A 23,431-nucleotide genomic window follows, 5' to 3' on the forward strand; every position below is an offset into this window, starting at 1 on the left:
TTTCTTCTTCAACCTTCTTCTTTTTCTTTTTATTCTTTGACCAGGAATTCATATTAATATAATAATTCTAAACATATCATATTTTATTTTGATATGATATTTTACTATAATATTTATCAATATCATATTTTTAAAAGACTCTTTATCTTATCTTTCAAAATAATAATGAACCTTTTTGAATATTTAACTGGATCATCAACTCAAATATCAGTGGTTCCTATTCCTCATTGACTTTTTGGTGTTTTTTTTTTCCAAGAGCTCTAACACACAGGCCAGAAGTAATTTACCACAGAAGGATCAAAGTTTTCTTTCTGATCATATCACAGTTATCTTTATGCCTACTAATTTTATTCTTTATTGTACTTTCAACCAACCTGCTTGGTATGGAGGCTTGATTTCATTGATTTCTTGTTCCCTGGATATTACTTTACAATTTGACATCACATATATTACCATCCAGTCCACAGGTGTTAAAGCTGTTTTAAGTACTAGCGTGCTCAGAGGAATTTAGTAGTTTGGTGCTATTCTCATTCAAGTTTTTTAGTCAATCCTTGTTGTTTTTAGTCTTCATTTTTAATTTGTTCTTAAATTATTTCCATTGGTTCTTTAACAGTCTCTGTGGCTAGTTCCCTCTAAAAAATGAGAGATTTCCTGAATTTCTCTACACCAAGGAATTCATTTAGATTTTCTAGTGTAAGCTTTTATTGTCATTCATTTTAGTTTCAATTTATCCTATAACTTGGTGTGGGATATATTCAGTGTTATTCAGCTCACCGATAGCTGATTTGTTAAACTGAAGCTTCAACAGACAAAATTGTCTAGATGTATAAAAAAAATTTAGTACTGTTGGGAGAAAGTTATAAATACTTATGACAGGATGTTTCCTTCAAACGTAAAATCTGAAATGAGAAGACCAGAATGCACTGATTAAGGAAAACAAATACCAGCAAGTCTAGGTTATACACAAATTGTAGTTTTGTAATATTTATCTAAGCCTTTCAAGATTGTTCTTAAAGGATGATAATTTCCTCTTTAAGAAGTGCGAGCTATTACACTAGGTTTTGAGACACATCTTATCTTCCCACAGGTATTTTACAGAGCTGTGGGTTTTCCAGGCTGTGGCGCCTGCATTTGAGCTTTGTTCTGACTCCCTTAGGCCATAAGCTCATGAATCATTATGCTGCATGCCTACTTAGGAAGGCAAGAAGGAGTAACTCAGCAGTCATCAGCTGAATCATTCACTCCTTATTCCCTTTCTATAAATAGGCACTGTGGTTGTGTTTTCTCTTATTTCTTCTCAAGCTTTCCCCTGTAATCCTGCAGGTTGACTCTTGGTAAAGGAGGAAATTAAAAGAGGAAAGAGGTTGGCTTGTTGTTAAAAAAACATCAAGGGGGAGGACTGCATGGAAGGCTGAGCATGGGAAGAGAAAAGATAATGAATAACAGGAAATTTGAACTGCGTGACTAGCAGCAAAGGTAGCAGCTGTCTACAGGTGGTTTCTGCGTCAAGCTTCAGTGCTCCAGACAAACCAGGAGTGCCAGGAGACAAAAAAAAAAAAAAAAAAAAAAAAAAAAAAAGGAACGATCACCTCAAAAATTCAAGAGAAATCACCTTCTGTCTTTATTGAATGTTTTTCAAGAAGTGCAGGGTGAAAAAGGCTAATTCTTTGCATCATCCATTGAGTTTCCTTTCTATTTCTCTTTGTTTCTTAGACTTTTTAAATTGTGTTTTATTTTCTGTTCCTCAGTTCAGCAGCAGAGGAGTGACCACTAAAGAAATTAAAAGCCTTAACTGGCCATTACAAGACAAACACCGACAGTTTAAAACAACTGCTATTAGCTGTCACTCTTTTTCTAGTGTCTGGTGTGTTTAGCTTGATTTCCTGTCTTCTTCCCTTAAAATATACAAACATCCCTCTTTCTTTCTTGAAAAATCTTTTTTTTTTTTTTTTATGAGTCTCCCATATTTCATACAAATGATTATTAAAAGCAGTAGTTTGTTTCTTCCTATTGAATTTATGGTTAAAGACTTCACCATCAACAGATGTGTACCAGTTAATTGATCTTTCAATACTAAGTAAGAGGGCACAATTTACAGGTGCCAATTTCAAAAGTTTGTAAGTCACATCACATCACATATGTTGGTGTCAAATCATATTACCATAGGTTTTCATACAAATCACAAAGTCGAGCAAGTATAGCTTATATCAATGCACTAGTTCCTGTATATTAATTGAAAACTGCTAGGTGGTTTAAAAACTTATTGAAACTGACAGATATCTTTAAACATGCAAGTAGTGATATGGACTTCTGCAGCAGTCACATGCTTAACATAAGGAAGGCTCAGACTCCATTTTTATTCCTAGGTTTTGCTTTGATAATGTAAAAAAGATACGTTAAAAAGTTGATGAATGCAAATTTGAGGATCTTTTTCTCCAGTAATTAATTGATTTATCTTTTCAGTTGGGAATGCATTGACAGCACTAGTAAGTAAATAATACTGATGACTTGTCATGCTGTCTAGTAAATCTCATTTTGTGGGCTTTTTAATATATGCATATATATATTATATAAATGTAGTTCTTCGAGTACTTACTTCAAACATTAGGTTTTAAAGTTCTGTGAAGGAAGTTACTAATTTTTTTGTTTGCAATTGTTCCATATTTTATTTATTTTAAAAGCTCCAAAAGCTCACAAAGAATCATTTGACCCTGTAAATGCTGAAATAGGCCTTGAAAAGTTCTACAGGAGTAACTCTACAGTCTTCCTGAACTTTCCTTCACAACTTTCTTTTTAACTAAAATTTCCAAGCTTTTTTGTTTTCAAGGAAAGTAAGATGAGTGCATGCACTGTCCTTCTTCTCCTGCTTGTAAAATATTTTCTTCCAGAACCATAGATTTTTATTTTTATTTTTTTTCCAGGAACTATTTTTAGAAAAGTACCTTGAAAATTTTGTGTGGGCTGTAGACCACACTGGAATTTTGTCACACCTATTAGCTGTGCTTAGGACCTCACAAATTCAGAGAAACCCACTAATAAAGAAAATGTTTTCTGGTTTTAAAAGAAATATGTGCCATACACTATTACAGTCATCTCGTCTGTTTTTAGTGCCTTTTGAATATTTCTGGTAAATGATGTCATAAAAACCATCTGAGACTACTAATGATCAAAGGTCTTTGAAACAGTGACGCTCTTGTCTTGTTCTCGTCTGCCTTCTGGCAAATGCTGTTGACACAAAAGTCTAAATTATTTACTTTTTTTTCTTTTTTTTTCCTGTAATATTCAGTTTCCAAAAAGCTAAGATATATTCTTAAACACTAAGAACAGAGGTCACTTTAAAGTCACATCCCATGATCATATTTTACACCGGACTGTACTTTAGGAACTGTAACTGAAATCTTTAGGACAAGTTTGTTTTGTTTTTATGTATGTGAGAGGTAAGGGAGAAAACAAATACATGGATGTGTGGTAGATACAATGAAGAAAATTGACTGTGTTTCTGCCGCTCATTTCCATGGATGAAGACAAGATGTACCTTAGGAAAAACAAAAAAAAAGCAAATCTGGAATTTCTAGGCCTCAGAAGGTTGTAAATTTGGTCTGAGTATCAGGGTTACTTCCCAATGAGAGGAAGATCTGTTGCCTTGTAGAGATATTCAATAGGTGAGCTGCCCATCTTTGTTCCTTTGCAAAATTGTTGATTTTAAAATCCCTCACATTAGTGTTAATCAGTTCTAGCTCCACTGAGTGTAGTAGAAATACCCTCTACCTCAAGGTGGACTAGCTGAGAGGCAGAAACTGGTTTTATTCATGTGAACTGTATTTCCCCTGGGATGAAAGTCACCTGCCTAATCTTTTATTCCACTGGGAGCATGGGAAGAACCTTTAGTCCTATCATCAATGTTGAGGAAGGATTACAGATTTGAGAGAACTGAAGACACATCCTGAGGAGGCTGGCTTCTAAATGAATTAGTTTTCCAATTATGATAGTGTCTGGGTGTTGTCTTTCAGATTCACTGATACTGGTCATTCACATGAGATGTTGAAGAAAATAGCTGCTTCACCATCACTGTATTAATGTGCTTATTTGGAACTACATGATGGATAGGATAAGGATTCTTCCTGCTATTTTTCATAACGAGCTCTCCTCTCATATAGAAGAGACCTTTATGTAAGCAACCATTTTGTGGGAGAGAAGTGAAACAGGGAGAAATTGCAGGTTGATTACTTCTCTCTCGCTCTCTCTCTCTCTCTCTTTTTTTTTTTTTTTTTTTTTTTTTCTCCTCCCAGGATCCTCTTTCCAGGTAGCTGCTTTTAGGCCTGTTTGCCTCCCTAAACTCCATCACTGTTTGTCTGAGTTGACCACAGATCTGATGGGAACTTCCCAGGGTACTGAGGAATGCAATAAGCACAGTGAGGTAATTCCTGTTAGTCTGAAAGTCTATGTGAGGAGCCAAGTCACAGCTTACAGCCCCTCAGCCTTCCCATAGGCAGCGTGAGGCAGTTGGCCTTGCAGTGCATGAATTCATTTGTGACTGAGGAACGGGATCCAGAGACAGGAGCAGCTCAGTCCCAGACAAAAGCCACAGGTAGATTATTGCAGAGCACACCTGTGGCTAGAGATGCCTGAAAAACAGCAACACCATTTCTCAGTCATGAGCTGTAAAGTGTCAAGTCTATGGGGTCCATTAGACATAAGTTTTAGTCTGTGTACTGTTTGATGTCAGGCTTTTTATCAGCAAAAAGAAATCAGGTGCTACAGAGACCTGTTGTGAACAGCAGGAGTGAGAAACATGAGTGATTCTACAGGCTGTCTTCTTTGCAATACTTACAAGAGTTCTTTGGCTACTATCTTTTAATTACTATTATTTATTACTTCCCTAAGGTTCTTCTCTCTGTAGTATCTCTTCTCTGATAGAAGCCAAGGTAACTGAAAGAAGGTAGTAACCAAGATATCTGACAGTGGATTTGGCTGGGTATACTATCAGCAACAGCCGTTACATGGCAGTGTCTGAGGAGACATAATTTTCTCTAAACTCTTAAGGGCAATTCACAGATATAGCTAAACATATGGAAAACTATGTATATGTTGAAGCTTACTTCTTTTTGGTATTCATATTTCTTTTATTGTTGTTTAACAGACACATTCTAGGGCACTTCTGAGCCCTTGGAGATCAATAAGTCTAGTCTGCTTTCATGACACTGGAGAATCAGCAACATAGAAAGCTTTATTACAGTGCCAAATTCTTAACCATGGAAAATGTAGACAAGGATGGATCCTTTGGTGTCCATCTAGTCCAGCCTTGTGCTCAAAGCTTCATAGTTAGGCTGGGCTCTGCTGGGCTTTTTCTAGGCAAGTACTGAAAATCTCAATGGATGGTGTTCCCAAAGCATCTCTTGGCATTCTGTCACTCATATGTAAATATTTTTATTTTTTACTTCTGAGGACTTACAAGTCTCTACAGACATCTCTTGAACATGGAATATGCTCTGCTATTTGGCCAAAGTGAGGTACCGGGAGTTAAATGACTTAATCAAGATCAATCTTGAACTGAAAGTCAGGATCAAAGCTCAAGTTATGTAATAATCCAGTAGACAAATTTATATTTTTCATTCTGTTATAAAAGAACTGAGTAATAACATTAAAGAAACTGCAACAAGAGTGACTTTTGTTTTTCTTGAGACATCTGTAATTACTTATGGTAAGAGTTGCTCAAAGTATAGTTGTCAAACCAAAGAAATGTTTGAAATTTCAGCTTTTCTTTTGTTTACTCTGCAATAATTTCCAAACCATTTCCACCAACTAAGAATACATTTGGTATTGGTAAGTATTTGCTAAATATTTCAGACTTTGCAAATTGGCCAGACTGCAATTTGTTTCTGAACTGTTCACCTCACCTTTTTACTTCTGGCAATGTCTGATTGTTTTTTTCTATCTGATGGCTGTCAAACTTTGCAGACAGTAAGATAAGACTGGCAAACAGACTATAATGAATAGGAAGTCAATGACATTCATTGCAAATTCCTGAAACTGCCAGGATTCACAAACATATTTGTGAATCTTCAACGTGCTGCTGAACACCTTCTAATTGCATATTGAATTATTTCTTAAATGCACTAAACAGAAATTGGTCTGTTATTCATGGTCAAGTGTCATTACTGTCACCAGCAGAGTACTTGCTTGAGGCCCCAGCTGATCCCACACTTCCTCTGGTAGCAGCTGAACATAAATTCTGTTTTTTCTAGGCAGAAAAAAGGACTTGAAACTTTGTCTAGAGTGACAAGAGAAATGCTGATAAATGAGTTGCTCAGAAATATCCAGGAAACCTCTACCAGGTTTGGAAACTTAATTCTAGTGATGCCAATCTGGAAGATTTGCAGGTCATTGCAAGATCGGGATGTTTTCTCCACAGTTTTTAGTAGCTTTCTCTACAGTGGTAAGCCATCCCTCTTCATAAAAATAACCGCAATAAACAGATTTCCTATAGATGGTACCTAACTTGCTCGATTTGTCAGACTGTGTGACACAGACTGTGTCAGACTCAATAGTACATAAGTTGCTTGCATGTCTCCTATCTGTTTCCATGGAAATTACAGCAGCTACAAGCAGCACAATAATGCTATTTGATAGAGCAAATTCTCTGCTACAAAACATTATTTTTTAACATAGTCACCAAAATTAGCTATGCATTTTTGTCAGCGATGAGCACCATGCTGTGCTCATAAAAATTTGAACCAATGGAGGCCACCCTCTGTTTCAGAGAGACCATGATGGCTTCATGGCTAGGAAAAGGTTGCCCATGCAGTACGTCTTTCATTGACTCAAACAGATGAAAGTCCCAAAAGCAGCAAATCCAGATGATACAGTTGGTGTCAGAGGACATTCCAGCCAAGATTGGCAAGACTGTTCCAGAGTCTTTAAACTGGCATGGGACGAGATGCTACTGTGTTGCAAAAGAAAGGATGTATTCTCTCCCCTGACTCAGGAAGTTTGAGCTTTTAGCTTAGTCAGCATTGTGATGTAGCGGTCAGAGTTGATGGTTTGTCTGATTTCCAGGAAATTGAGCAGGATCACCCCTTTGCTATCCCATAAAGCAGTGCACATCGCTTGATCTGCTGAAGGCTATGTCTTGGTTTTTTTCTTTGATGGGGAATTCACATAACCGCTCCATGGACTGTTGTTTGACTCCAGCTTGTATTTGTGACTCCACATCTTGTCATCTCTAACGATGTGGTCTAGGAAACTGTCACCTTCAGCCTTGTGTTGGTTCAAGAGGTCCTGACAAACATGCATACAGTGTTCTTTCTGTTCCCACGTGAGGAACTGTGGGACTCTCCTGGTGCAAACTATGTGATATCCCAATGTTGCCACCATTGTTTCCAGTGCATTGAAGATGATATTCAGCCCTGCACGAAGTTCCCAGACTACAGTTGTAGTCTCCTGGGTTACATGGATGAGCTGATAGAGACGCTCTTCATTTGGTGGTGTGACAGCTGTGCAATGCCATCCAGACTGTGGCTTGTCTTTCATGTTGCTTTTGCCACTGCTGAAACGCACCACCCATAACCTCTCTGTGCTCACATCCACCATTTTCTCTCCATAAATATTCAGCAGACATCGATGAATGTCAATGGATGCCATCTTTTTCTGTGTAGAGGAATTCAGTGCCACACCTTTGCTTCATACAGCCTTCCTCGTCAGATGCCATTTTGTCAGACTGCCCCTCTGCTGCCATTTGTCACATGGCAACAAATTTACAGGATATTGTCAGGAAGGTTCATTCTCTACTGCCATACCACCAGCATCTGCCTCTGACATTGTGGGCCAACATAATAAAATAGAATGCATTATTTTTGAAGCAGCCCTCATACTATAGCATTTCCAGGTATTCATTTTTAAGAAATATGTTAAGTTCATTTATATTTATTTTTTATTTCCAGGGAACAGGAAGGAAGCATTACTGCTGCACTTACTGGGATAGAGGGACAGAGATCAGTGGTAAAACATTACTGCTTCCAGGCAGAGTACTTACAGGCAAACAAAGGCGCTTTTCAGTCGGTGAGGTTGGAGCCCAGTGTCATGCCTCACAAGTCCCTCGGGGTGGGGTAAGCAGGCTGCTGCAGAGCTGCGCAAAAATACCAGAGAGATAAATACACAGAAAATGAGTGAAGAACAGGCATTTAAAAGAATATGAAAGTACCCTACTGCTTCGTAATAACAATTTAAGATACCGCATTCTTTCAGGTTCAGCTACATTTTAGGTTACTGTAATGGCTTAAACAACAAAAACACTGTGTATGTTTCTGTGGACTTTATTCTTCCTGGTAAGTACTGAGATGTGAGGGTTCTGTCCTGGATACACGCATAACATACAGTGTGAAGGACAACAGATATTTCTTTAAGAGAAATCCTCCTATTCCTTTGTTAGGAAATAGACGAGCCAGGGCACCTTCAGGTCCTGGTTCTACATCACATCTGTTGCAAGAAGTTTAACTTTTACTATGCCTGCATGAATACCAATTCTGTGACAAATTTCAGCTGTATTTCTTAATCTTTATTAACATCTACTTCTGAATTAGTACTTTTTCTTTATTGCTCCTCCAGCAGATGTGAACACTTAGTCTAAATAAAAATGCAGTTGTTTGAATTCCCTTCATGGTAGAGTCTTAAGTCCCAAAATCAAAACAGAACTGTGAGTTCAAGCTTTGTCCACTTAGAAATCCTATATTTTGAGTTGTTGGAAATGAACTAGAATTTTACTTCTGTGTATTCCTATTAAGAACGTGGACTAGTTATATAGCACAGTTTCGAGGTTGGAGTACAAGTTTTCAGGCTGTTAATAGGGAGCACATTCACACATCCCAAAGAAAAGATACTTGCTGTCTAGGCACAGGTATTTCCAGGCAGCAGTAGAACCTCAGCTCTATGAAAGCAAGCTTGAGCTATGGGGTGTTCTAAATCAGCAACATCACTTATAAGTCACTTAACATCTGTTGTCAGGATAAAAGAAGTCCGCGTCATACAGGCATGCATACACAAGCACAAATGTCATATCACCATAACCTCTTTATAAGCTATGTCTGGAATGAACAGCAAATGTACCCACATTACATCCTCTTATTCTTGAGAAAGACACAAGGATACTGCGAAGAGAGAAACTATGACCAGTTCTAGGAAGATTTGACTTTCCCCTATGTTGCTTTCATATGAAATTAATTCCATCACTATGATAAATAATTCTTCACTCTTGATGGGTTTTACACCTTTCAAATACTTGGAGATTTATTTCCCTGCTCAGTAGTCTGTAAGCCAAGCTATACATACTTAGGCATTGTAATCATTCCTGTATGAAGACATGAGAAATGAGAGGCATCAAGCTGCCCTAGGTAAGGCTGCTAACAGTGCACTGATGTATGGTGACCCACGTAGGGAAGGTCATCTAATGTACAGCACCTGCACATTTCTGCTTATCATCTGAAAAACTGAAATGCCTGTGATTTTTTCCTCTTTCCCCATCCTGTCTTCAGCTGTATGTTGCTCTGTTATTAAAGGCAAATAAATTACACTTCTCAGCATCTTGAGCTGGATTTGTTTGGCTTCAAATAAAGATTTCCACCTACTTTACTTAAGGTATGTTGTGTCATGCCGCCTGTTTTCTCACTGATGAAGAGCTGCCTTCAGCTGAGGTCAAACTTGGGAGGAAAAACCATGCAAGAGCAATTTTCCTACAAACTGCATTCACTATCTCCAGCTCCTGGCAAAAAGGGGAGGAATGGAGTAAATGACTGGCCAGGGAAAAGCAAAGCAAGCATCTCAGCTGCTTGTCTCTAGCCACCTGGCTATCACAGCCGGCAGAAAGCTTAAAAAGGAGAACAAAAGCAAACAAAATCAAGCAGGAAATATTGCTGAGAATTGAGGGAGCTGGATGCTTTAGGTAGAAGACTGAGCCCCTGGCTGTTAGTCAAAGGTTAGGCATGTTGGCACCTGCTGCAGATCATCTAGTGGAAAAGAAAACCTATCACTCTAATTTACAGCTTGAGGAAATGTAGCAGGCACCATCAGGCTTTGCATCACGATGTCTGGAGACCTGGTTTTGATCAGCATCCATGTCACATGTGAGTGAGCATGCTGTTATCGGTCTGTAATCCCTGTGCTGTTATTTGTAGCTCCTGCGTGGGTCTGTTTTGTAGTCAAGTAACAAGCTTTGGGGTCATCACCTTGTTTCTGTGTATTTCTATATTTTCCATACAGCATCTGTCAGGCTTTCAAGTGCTGCAGAGCTATGCAGAATGATTGAACTAGAGGCAATAGTAAATTCATTTGTAAAGAAAGGCAAAAGTGAGAAAAGATGTAGAATCCCTGCAGAGCAATTTAACTGGTTGTTACTTATGTAGTGTTCCTATTCCCGAGCTTCAGCACCCAGTACCAGCATTTGTGTTGTCTCAAGGCGTGCTGGGTCTGTATAAGGCCTAGGAACTGCAAGATCTATGTCTAATAGAAATGAGAAGTTACAATAAATGGCTGATCAAGCCCAAGTTGTTACTTATGAGTTCTGTATGGAACATTCTCCATCCACACAAGTGACTCCCACATCTGGATTTTAATTTCAACTGAGTGGCAATCATTACTTCTCTACCGTATTATGGCTTTTTAGTCTTTATATTAAATGCATTAGATTTCAGTTCTGGTGACATGGTGTTTCTTTGACTTCTGCAAAGAAAGTTTGTATTTTGCTTTCCTTTACAACTTAGTTTCTAGAGCTACAGTGACTTCTGTATCTTGTCAACGTATTTAATGCCCAGGATCTTTTTTTCTCTTGTTCAAGTTCCCTCATTTAATGAACATCCAAGCAAATAAAACAGTTAGTGGCCTCTTCAGTAGTTATGGCTTACCCTGCAGAAAAATCTTGCTATATATCAGCTAGCATTGTTTTCTGTAAAGTTATAACAGCTTAAAATAAGTGCACAGATTAGAATCAAGTTCACTGATACCACAGTAGGAGGAGACTTATTTTCTTTTCAGGTTCCAATGTGTGTTTATTTATATACCGTTCTCACAGTGTAAAGTGCTGTTTCAGTCAGTTGAAAGTAGTGATGAATATATGTGGATTGCCTAACACTGAAGCTAGACTTGTTTTTGGGAAAAGTTCCAACCAAAAATATTTGCCCAGTTTTACTCAGATGTTTTATGTCACTGCTGCCTTTGGGTATGTGCCTATAACAGATACAGTGCTATTGAATACATATTCTTCATGCTATATCTCATGAAAGGAGATAAAGGGTAGCAAGAAGCACCCCCCCCCCCCCCCCCCCCCCCCCAAAAAAAAAAAAAAAGAAGGAAATAACTAGAGCAGAGAAAGGTGGTGACGAAGTTGGGGGTGAGGGGAAGGAAAAAATGTGGGTTTGAACACACAAACAAACTTTTGTGTGTCAGGAGGTCTGTGGTAACTGTTCATGCTCATGACCTAAGCCCCAGCTTAAAATGCTGTTTAAATAAAAGAAGACTCAACCAAATTGAATTAACTTGAAGCTTGAGCTCATACACTGAGATGGTCAGCAGTGATTAGCTGTCATACTGGATTTCTTTTTCTCTGTGTTTACATATGAGGGTTTTGCCTCACCCGCAAAAGTAACTGGCACTGAGATGAGTTAGGAGTTCTCCATCTGCAGTTCTCTGTACCCCTCGGCTGCAGCTGTTCAGCTCCACATATACTGCAGTAAGATCAGTACTAGGTTGCTTCAGGTTGTTCCTGCTTGTGATTTGGAGCACAGTATCTGTGTGGGTACCACAGGAGGAGATGGCTGAGGTGGTCTAATAGCTTCTTCCTCTTGAAAGGGCTGTTTTCCCTGCTCCCAGCTGTGTACTCCTGCCACTTTACACAGTCTGCTCTGGCACTGCCTGACCCTTTGACAAGCCAATTCAGGTCACTAGGCTGACAAAAAATAAGCCAAGCAGAAAGAAGGAATATTCCTCTGTTGGCTTAATGAATCAAATTGAATCAGCAAAGAATCTGCTGAGTACAAGCAGAGCTAGTGCAGCTGGAGAAAAGAGCAGAACCATGCAAGCAGGAGAAATGCAGAGATGGTAACTCCTTTTGGTTGTTAAATCAGCTCTGCCTGTTTCGTTGAACTGGATAGCCAGTAGTAGGGGAGCATGACAAAAGCAAGGAAAAAGCTCTTTTAGCTGCTGCTTCAGAATGCTAAAAACAGGAAAAAACTTTGGAAACTTGGACAAGCTATGTTTGATTTAATAGAATTGCTGCAAAACATCAGCTCAAGTCCCCACCTTTGCCTCAGCTGCCTGGGAGTCAGGTCTCCTGCTAATAAATCAGAACTATATCACAGAATTGTAGAGGTTGGAAGAGACCTCAAGAGATGGAGTCCAACCCTCATGGCTACATGACTTAGTAAGTGATAGATTCACTAAGAGTAGAAACTCTGCAGGTGCATGGTAGGAAATATTAATTGTTGCCCTTCTTAACAATACAGAATTTCTTAGACAGACAACTGCAATGCTGGGTTAATTACTTGCATATTAGATATTTGAACCCTTAGAAATATACAGAAAGCACTGGAGCGGTGAGATTCTTCCATCTCACTTGATGTTCGTAAGGTAGTTTCTTCTGCCTTTTCACTTCCTGTGAAGATTTTCTTTTTTTTCTCATGTCTTTCAAGAGACCTTTATACAAATCCCTGACCTTTTCTCCCCCATCATCTTCTAGGTGCCAACTTTTGCACTTTTCTCTTGGTCTTAGATTAGGTTAACCCTTTATCTCAGGCTCATATTGACTGACCGTGTTGTCTGTGTACAATTATTACTATACACTTTATTATATGACTCTAGAGAAGGAGATATATTTTGATGTGATGCAAAACATTAGGGAAAAGTAAAAAAAAAAAATAATAAAACAAAATTAGCACTTTCTCTGGAAGAGATTCCTGTTATAATGCCCTTTGTCTGCACCTTATAAATAAGTAGAAGCTTACCTGAGTTAGGAAACATCAGTTTTCTCTTATCTTTCTTAGACTTCCACAGACAAGTGTTTAACTTCCAATACATAGCCAGTGCTGGTTACATCAAAAATATTCCGAGCTAGCTCCTAAACTGCAACAAACAGGCATCACTTCACAGAGAAGTATCTGACCAATACTGTTTGAATAGCTTCTCTTTTAAAATGCACCTGTGGCTTTTGCCATATATATTTGATAAATTGTATAATTTTGCTTGCAATTTATTTTATTTGATTGTCACTATCTTATCCAGTAAGCAAGCTAACTCAGTTTGTGACCAAATCCAACAGTGCTTGCTGGACCTGATGGCTGAACTCCCATCAGCTCTAATAAACTTGGAAACATGCTTATGAAAACTAATAGCTCACTGTTTAAAGTCACCACCATTTTCCTCAAGAGGTACCTTATATCTATTCTGAGTTTATCTCATGTAATTTTGTATAAAATACATCAGACTATGATAATTCTGCAGAATGTTATGATTCTGTTAGGAAAAAAAAAAAAAGACGTATACATTTTTCATTTCTCTTTCTCTCTTTCCTTTAATATAGACTGGAGGTCAACACTAATGTAAATGTCTCCCATCTTTCTTTGCTTCAGTATCTGTTGTTTTTCTGAATCCCTTCCTTCCCTATCTTTTAGTAGTCCTGGAAGAATTCATCTCTTTTGGCTGTTCCACCTCTTTATACTAGTGCTGTGAATCTGAATTGGAAGGCTAGCTGCTACTCCTGGCAAATGATGACCTCACAGCTAAGCATTTGGATTTGCAGCACTGGGTGTCAGAATGAGTGTGAGACCAACCTTCACGCTTCAGAAACTTGCCAGTTGGCAGGTTACACTGCCTATCTGTTTCTCATTCTGTTGTGCCCTCTGCAGTCTGCCACCCTACATCCCAGTCTTTTTTGTCAACAATTTGTCAACCTAATAGTTTGTACCTGAGAAATTGCCTTCTGACCAATCAACAAGTATTGCAAGACAGAGAACAGTTGTCTCAGTGAGATAAAAGTTTGAAGTACGTTTGGCCAATGAAACATAATAGGAAATATTCATTCTAGATTAGTAAAGCAGATGCTTATTTAAAGAAAAATAGTTGAGGATGGTGGATTTGCTGCATGTGGGTTTACATTTTTGCTATGTACTATTTTGCACAATTCATTAAAATTATATTAAATATAAGTAATCTACTATTCAAACAGAACACAGTAGATTGCTTCAAGTTCTTCCAGCTCTACACCTTAATCTTTCTTAAGCAATACCTGGGAAAACTAAATTTTATTCTCAATACCATCCTCTGTACAATGTGCTTCTGGAATCAGGAGAAGAAAGAGGTTTTGCAGGTGCCTCCAATTATTCCTATGAAACAAGCAGCTGGATAGCTTTGGCTGGTTGAACCAATACCATATTGAGCTCTTTTGGAGTTTGGAGAGTGAATCAGTTCTTCCTATAGAAGACAACTTGCAGCTGATCAGCTCAAGACTTTGTTTTACTTCTGTGGCTATGATCGGGTCTTTTGCAGTGGGAGTGAATGCTGGACACTGGAGCGGGATGCCAAGAGAGGTTGTGGAGTCTGCATCCTTGAGGATATTCAGTACTTGACTGGGCATGCTCCTGAGCAGCTTGCTGTGGCTGACTTAAGCTGTGGCATTCAAAGTAATTGATGTCCAGAGGAGCCATCTGTGAATCTAATCCACTTTGTCATTTCCCCGTTTTCCACTGAGAAATTTTAAGTTTAGACTTTCACTGCAACTGGGTCAATATGTGAAAAAACAGAACTGGGGCAGAATTTTAAAGGGTTTTCCCCAAGATGCTGGCCCATGGTGCCAACATGATTCCAGACCGGCATCTGGAAACAGTTCAGACCAACACGTCTTCCCAGCTGGCTGAGGAGAACCCTCAGTGATTCAGCAGGCTGTTCAAGGCTTTCTATAATTGTTTTTCATCCTTACACACAGCACCAGAGTTCATTTGGCACCACATTAAAAATGATTTTTCTTTTGCAGATTCCTTTTTGGATTTTCCTTGGTTCTTTTTTGATTGCTTGTTTGTTTTTCTCCAGAGGATACTCTGTAAATGGCCAGACCAGCTGGGACCAGCCATTACTGCCTCTCTGCCAGATGTGCTTCCTGAAGTTTTCAACAGGCAGATGAAATTTCTGTGCTTTTCTAGCTTTTGCAGCAACAATAAGTGAAGGATCTGCAGCTGAAGAGATGGTTCCTATAGAAAAAATGTTTTCTGAAGAGTCCTTGCAACTGCACCTAGTATGGGAAAAATGTGTTTGTAAAAACCAAATCCAGATGGGAAAGTGGTACTCCTAAATAAGGACTTCTGATCAGAATTTGAAGTTTTAGGCTGAGCAACCTTAGGCACTGAAAAGACCTCAAGATTACATGAAGTGCAGTGGCACAGGCTGCCCAGAGAAGCTGTGGATGCCCCATTGCTGGAGACATTCACTGCTAGTTGTATGTGGCTCTGAGTAGTCTGATCTGGTGGTATGTAACCCTCTTCATAGCAGGAGGTTTAGAACTGGGTGGTCTTTAAGGTCCCTTCCAAGGCAAGCCATTCTATGACTGTGTAGTACAAAGTAACTTGGTCCAGTTCTGTTCCTTCCCTGACCAGTTTCCAATTTAGAAAAAGGACAGGGAAAAAAAGCTCCTGGACTGCATTCAGAGAAACCAATGAAATGAATCCAGTTAGTTACTGAGGAAAAAAAAAAAGAAAAAAAGAAAAAAAGAAGAAAAAAAAAGTAATCTTTCTGTAAAAATAATAGATGATTTGAACCTTTCTCATTTTGAATTGCTCACATCAGAGTTGTATAGAAAGGAAGGACAAAGAAAGGTAATAGTTCAGTGGCTTTGAGTAAGTTGCTTTATAATCGTGGCCCTTGTAACAGTGAAGTGTGCTGCATGAGATGGTTGTACAGCTTTACTTGGGAAATTGGCTGAAAATACTTAAGCATTTTGCTTGGGCAGATGGAATATGTGGCCATTTTTAAAACAGGAACAAATTCATGCATTTAATTAGTAGGTGATTTGACAAGCACTTGTTCACTCATTGCATAATTTTCTAAAAATCTTAGAACAATTGTTTCAGAGACAATGGTAAATAGTTTTTGTGAATGTCTTTTTGCTGTCATTTCAGAAGTCTTATTACAAATTTCAAGTGTTTTCTGTTCTCCTATTGCTTGCTGACCTCTCTGACAGCCTCCAAATATGCACGTTAAAAAAGGCAAGGCAAGGCAAGGCAAGGAAAGGAAAGACTATTTATTGTATATTTTACTAACTACAGGTGTTCAGTGTATACAGAGCTCACTGGTGAGTAGATAAATCATCCAGACTGTCATGAGATTCCTTGCTTTGGTTGAAAATAGATGTGTCTCTGAGAAGTGTGCCAAAATTAAAATTTAAAATACATGTGGTTAAAACTAGATCTTTCTAATATATTTCTTTGGGCACACGAGCAAAATGGCTGCACACTAAAATGCCTCATCTATTAATACCACATATTAACCCCAATTATGAGTGTCTAATGCTGCCCAAACTCGCACAGGACATGAATACAAGAGAGCTGCTGCATTTTTTCCCAGTGAAACACATTGTTCTGTATTTTATTTATTTATTTATTTATTGCCTGATTTCATTTTAAAAACCAAACCTCAAAATGTAGTCTGCTATGCTCTTCTTATACTGTTGCAGGGGAAAGGGATATCTTGTTTATACCTGACAAATAAAAGGACTATGTCTCTACCATTTGCTATGCTAACACTCTCAGAGCCTGTGAGTTATTTTTGCTCACAAATTTATGAATTTTAGTATCTTATTGTTTCCAAATTAATCTTCATAAAGTTGGTGACAAAATCCTGAAAAAGGAATGCAATATCTGTTCTGTTGCATTGAAATATGTTTAAATCTATTTTTATTTTTTTAAATTTGTGTGCAACTGGGAAAGAAGGACTCTTTGTTAATTTTTTTCCCAATTTATTGGCATATCATCCTGTTTTGTGATGGTAGTTTCAGCCTCAATGTATACTTAATTTATAATCATAGTAATCATTCACCTGAAATAACTGATAATATTTACCTCTTAGACTTAGTCATATTTAGGCCATGTCCCTGAACTGACTTTCCCCAAAACTTGCTAAATCATAGGTCATCTCAATCTTGCTATGGATAACAGAAAGAGGTTTTTTTTTTTCCCCCAAGATATTAACAAGGAAACCTGAAATTATGCAATTTGAATTACTTTATGTTTCCTTAAATATTGAGAGAGAAGCAAAAAAACAAGCCAAGTTTATCTAAAGGTATGAAAAGTGTAATGAATTGTTGCTTTCAAAGCTGGGACTAATTTCATGTTAAATAAGGCATAACTTGCTTTCTTATAAGAAATATTTCCAAATCCACTGATAAATAACCACACAGTTTCCAGTTCTGCTGTTGGAAACTTAATGATTTGATCATAGATAAATTTTTTACTCTTTCTTGAGAAACATATTATTTCATCAGTAATAATATTTTGGCAAAAGGTTTTCAGCTAATCACAAAAAATTCTGAGATTCTGTCAACTTTTTTGTCCTTTTTTTTTTTTTTTTTAATAGTGGGCTGGTTTTTGTTATTGTTTTGGTTTTTTTTTAATTTGTTGCTTCTTTGTTTTTTTATTAAACCTGATAGGTGTGTCAAAAGCAATTTATCTGACCTCCTTGAGATAGAATTCCACCATGTGCATGTGCTTGACTTTCAGAGGGCTATCACTTTGCAATAACATAGTCTTTCACAATCATTTAGTTTCATTTATTCTATAATGCAGTACATGGAGCCTTCCTATAGTAATTTTCATATGAACTAACCCATCCCTTTTTAGATAAAAAAAAAAAAAAAGAACACTGGATATCTGATATAGAAGGAAATCCAGAACAACCTTCAGGAACAGAGAATTAATTCATGGAAATCAATAGAAAACAATTGTAATTCTTTTTTAATCTCAGTACAGAATTGTGCCATATTTGTTTGAAATGTTTATGAGTTTAATATAACTCACAAGTTTTACATGACCTCTAAAATCTCTGTAATTTGCCATTTTTGAAGAAGTACTGCAATGCCATGGCAGCGATAACAATTATAGAGGTAGTAGCTCAATCTTTCTATTTTGTGTCCTGCTTATAAAACTGATGGTCATGCATACTCTCTTGTTGCAGCATGTTGCACAGGAAACTCATGTTCTTCACCCAATACACTAAGATCCCTAAAAGTTTTGCCAGATAGAGTCCCTACCCTCTGTGTTTGACCTGCTTGCTTTGTTTGACCTCCTTTTTCATTCGTAGATGGATAAAGTTATATTTGGTAGTAAATATGTCAAATGATAGCTAATCCATCATATCTTTAGGTGTTAATGTTAAATATGCTTGTCTTATTTCCAATCTGATCTGATCTGCCTTTGGATTCCAGCCTCTAGATGTTGTCTGTTGATAATTAAAATATATTGTTAAATGACATCTTTTTCTCTTATTATCAATTTATAGAGCATTTGCAAGATGTCTCTTGATAGCCTCTTCATTTAAAAGACTGAGTTTAATGAGGCAGCTTTTGTCATAGCCTTTTCTTTTCCTTTATTCTGCAGACCTCCCTGTTTGTCAACAGCCTTTTCAAGTAGTAGTTAGCAGAGATAAACATTGCATTCCAGTAATGGTTTTTCCATATGCAAAGAGGTTTCATCTCTCTAATCCTGAACACAATTTCTCACTTAATGATTGCACTTGTTTTCCTGTCTGGAGCACTCCACTACAAGTTCATGTCAAGTTTATTATCCAGCAGAACTCTTAAATGTTATTTGAATTATGGTTTTGGTTTTTTTTTTGTTTTTTTTTTTTTTTTAAATTCGGCCTAGCAAGTGGTGTTAACGTGTTGGATTACTATATGTGATATGTCTCTATTAAAATGTATGAATTTGAATGAGGACAGCTTTTTGAAGCTGCTTTGTTACCTTTTTTCTTTATTTTAAAATGTGAAAATACTAACAAATAAACTAACTAATGAACTACTAATAAAAATAAGTCATTGTTTATCAATCAGATCCTTTATTTCATTCAAAATATCACATTTCCTGACTAAAAGCTGATTAACATAAAATAATTCATTATTGAAACCTTTTCTGTGTTCATTCTCAATGGTTTTACCTTGCAAGTTACTTGTCTTACAAATACATTGTTCACCTGTGAACCCATTTAAGAATATCATCCTGTTGGCGTCTTGTCTGGAATTTTCTGTTTTCAGCTTTCTGAAAGTCACTTTTGTAGGTGACCTCTTTTCAAAGATTTTCTCAATTTCTTGAAACAGTACTGAGATACCTCGATTTTGAATGGCACCATTCTTAACCTGTTTTGCAGAATGCCTTTTTGTTTTCCTAGGCCTTAAAAAAAGTCAGTGTTATCCTGGCTCGGAGACCTGCTTGCTGTTAGTAAGACATAGAAACATCAGAGTGCTGTTTCTAACCTTCTAATTTGCTATAAACCAAGTCCCTCTGTCAATTAGGCTAGCTAGGAGGTCATTTAACTCATACTAATAGCACGATTCCACTCCTAATTGTCATGAATTTGGACTGTTTCCAAGTACATTGTTTTTTACTGTGTGTTAAAGCAGCAGTGAAGAGTGGAAGTTGAAGTCATCCCCTGAGCAGGCAGTAGATTTCTGTAAATATTCTTTTTTTATTTTGTTTTTCCTTTATGCCTAGAGTCTTGTTCTGTCAAATGTCCTGACCAGAGTGAGTATATGGGCTGCCTGTACTGCATTTACAGACTTGCAATTTGACAAGCCTTGTTAGATATAGACTTGAATAATACAGAACCTTGAATTTCATGTACACAAAATATGCCCATTCTGTATTCTTCCAACAAATACATGGGTAGCTCTGAGCAGGCAGACAGAAGTTTAAGACATAGTCAAGTACAAAGAACAAACACATTTTAAAATGAATGATAGATGCATAATAGTGTTAAATGTGAAGATTTGATATGACAATAAAATGAAACTTGTGGTAGTGTTCATTCTCTCAGAATTAATCAGCAGTGTGAAATGAAAGTTGGCTGTCTGCAACATGTCTCTTCTGCTGATTTCTTTAATTGCCTGTTGGTTAATGTGAGGAATCAAAAGGACAGAAGGAGACAAAATTCAATAGTCAGGTGAGCAGCTTCCTTTATATGATTTTGATAACACAGTGTAACGAGTGATGATAAGTGAGAGTGAAGTGACATTTGAACGTTTTTAACATTAAAATATCTCCAAGTAGGCTGGCTTCATGCATACTTCTGACTGATGTCTCTTGTGTGAAAAAAATCTGTGGTATTTCTTAAGTGGTGAGAATGTTGAGTGTAGTGTTGTCTGGCATTACAATTGCATTACAGTGTGATTGAAATTAGGTAGCAGATTTGTCCTTGAGAAAATATATTTGCTACGTACAATTTAACTGAATTGATATATACTTACAAGACAGATTTTTATGCATCTTCAGCTTGACTGACATCATGTACAGTTACCTACTCCAAAAGGTTCACCAACATGAACTTCACAATAGCGCTCACATTTTTTGTATGTTTTACATGGGCTGCTCCAAAAATAATGCCTCCTATTTTATTATGTTGACCCATAATGTCAGAGATGGATGCTGGTGATGTGGCAATAGAGGTTGAACCTTTCCACCAATATTCTGTTATATTTTGTTTCTGAGTGACAGGTGACAGTCTGACAAAAGGTGTGTCTGACATGGAAGTGTGTTGAAGCAAAGGTGTGGAACTGAATTCTTCCATGTAGAAAAAATGGCACCCACTGACATTCATTGCCACTTCCTGAACATTTATGGAGACCAAACAGTGGATGTGAGCACAGAGAGGTGGTGGGTGGTGTGTTTCAGCAGTGGTGAGAGTAATATGACAGGCCACATTACAAACAGCCATGCACAGTTGTCACACTGCAAAATGAAGAGCATCTCAATCAGCTTATCTGCATGAATTGGCCAGTTGCAAGCAGGGCACCGTGTATGGAGATGAATATCAGCATCAATGTATTGGAAGCAATGGTGGCAATGTTGGAATATCACAAAGTTTGCACCAGATGGGTCTTACAAATACACAGGAACAGAAATGCAAGTTTGTCAGGACCTATTGAATTAATAAAAGGCTGAAGGTGACAATTTTCTGGATCTCATCATTAGAGGTGACAAGATGTGAGTCACAAATAGGAGCCGGAGTCAAAATGACGTGTGAGTGGTGACATGTGAATTCTCCATTGAAGAAGAACTTCAGAAGATGCAGTTCTCACCAAGTCAAGTGATGTACACTGTCTTTTGGGATAGCAAATGGAGGATCCTTCTTGGTTTTCTGCAAGCTGGATAAACCATCAACTCTGACCACTACATCACAATGCTGACTAAGCTGAAGGCTCAAACTTCCAGAGACAGGCCAGAGAAGAAGACAACATTTCTCTTCCACTGCAATAAAACCAGGCCTCATACCAGCATGAAGACCATGGAGCACATTGCCAATCTTGGCTGGACTGTCCTATGACACCCATGGTATTGTCTGGATTTGGTGCCTTCTGACTTCCACCTGTTCAGGCCAATTTAAGATGTACTGCCTGAACAATATTTTCCTAACAATGACACTGTCACAGCAGCTGTGAAACAGAGGGTCATCTCTGCTGGTGCAGAATTTTATAAGCATGGCATGGAAGCTCTTGCTGATTACTGACAAAAATGCATAGCTAATGGTGGTGACTATGTTGAAAAATACAACAAGTTCTCAGCTACAAAACATTGAGTTTTGTACATAAACATAGTGTTCTTGTGCTCTTTTTATCTGTTGTAGTTTCCAAATAGGAGGCATTACTTTCAGAGTGACCTAAAAATGTAGGTGTGGCTTCTTTAGTGACAATGTTTCCCTTCCAAGAAGGGTTCTTTTCACACAGGTTGTACAAAGAAGGAATTGTGCCTCTTTCTGTGTGGGGGTGAAAGCTTATCAAATTGAGAAAGTGAATTCCATGCACATGTGCAGATCTTGTTACCATTCTTCTTTGGCTCTTACCACTATAGACCACTGAGAAGGGAGCTCCATCCTCCTGTCCTCTGGGCCCTTTGACCTCCCTGCTGACTGCAGGCACAGTCTCTTCTTTCTGCATATGTTCATCTGTCTTCTTTTAAATGCAGGCACACTAGAAAGTGAGTGGAGACTATGATATCCTTTTAGCATTTTAAGAAGCATTGAGATGGGAAATATGAGAAACAATTATCTAGAATTAATTTCACACTGTGTTAAGCATGAGTTAAGAAAAGAAATCTTTGTTAAGCAATATTGTGATTTTTATTTTAAAAATTATTTTCTAGTAGTTCTCACAATTAGTTATTATTTCATCATTGTAAATAGCAAAAATAATTTTGAGATAGATAAGAATCTTCTCTGCCTGCAAGTCACATTGCTGTGTTGTTTACAGGATTTTTGTTTTATGCATTAGTCCTACAGCACATTTTCGTATGTAAAATTATACCAGATCTATGGTCATGCAGTAGGAAATTAATAACTGAATAGACCAAAATAATTTAGAATTATCTCCAGTGAAAATAGTAAAGCTATGTCACTGTTCCTGAGCTAAGAATCAGGCAGAAAACTTCATCAGAAGGGGGTTATTGATTAGCCTGATATTTTGAATATTTATGGAACAAGTAAGATTATCCATATGCATTTGTGTTTAATCTTGCAGCCATGTTCATGTGAATGAAATTGACTGTGCAGTAAGCATGGTGAGAACATAAGAATCTTAGTGAAATTAGGAAGCATTATTGAAATCAGTGATTACAGACTGTATTAAAAATGAGAGGCAAAGGCAATAAGAAAGGGGTGAAGAAAATGAAATTAGGGAGAGATTTTGCGGATAATAGTTTTCATACTCTTATTATTTTTTCCTCAATATATCTAGCAATTTCTACAGCATATAACACTGAAGACAAACTTGGTCAACTGCTCTTAAGTATAAATTCAATCATCTGTTTTTAGTATTTGCAAAAGATTTTCTAAACTTTGCTTAGTTCTGCAACACACCAAAAATGAGCAGTGAAACAACAGTAGTTTGCTTCTCCATCTCACCAAATTTGAAAATTATAGTTGTTTTTATTTCTTTGTATACCACATATCCACAACATTATGGATGAAATTCAGTCTGCTTGTTTTGCACCTAGAATTTTCAGTGTGCATATTTTCCATCCACAGGTGACAAGAGCTATCGTATTAACTTGATGAGAACTTCCAAATTTCCTCAGGTGCTTAAAACACAGGTACTTATTTGAAGAGACATTTGCTAGGTACTTAACACATGAATGTATCCTATGTGGCCGAGGCATAATGGATTATTAACACTTATTCTGGTAGTATCTAGAAAGTGATGTAA

This window comes from Gallus gallus, chromosome 3, assembly GCF_016699485.2.
Source record: "Gallus gallus isolate bGalGal1 chromosome 3, bGalGal1.mat.broiler.GRCg7b, whole genome shotgun sequence".
NCBI lineage: Eukaryota > Metazoa > Chordata > Aves > Galliformes > Phasianidae > Gallus > Gallus gallus.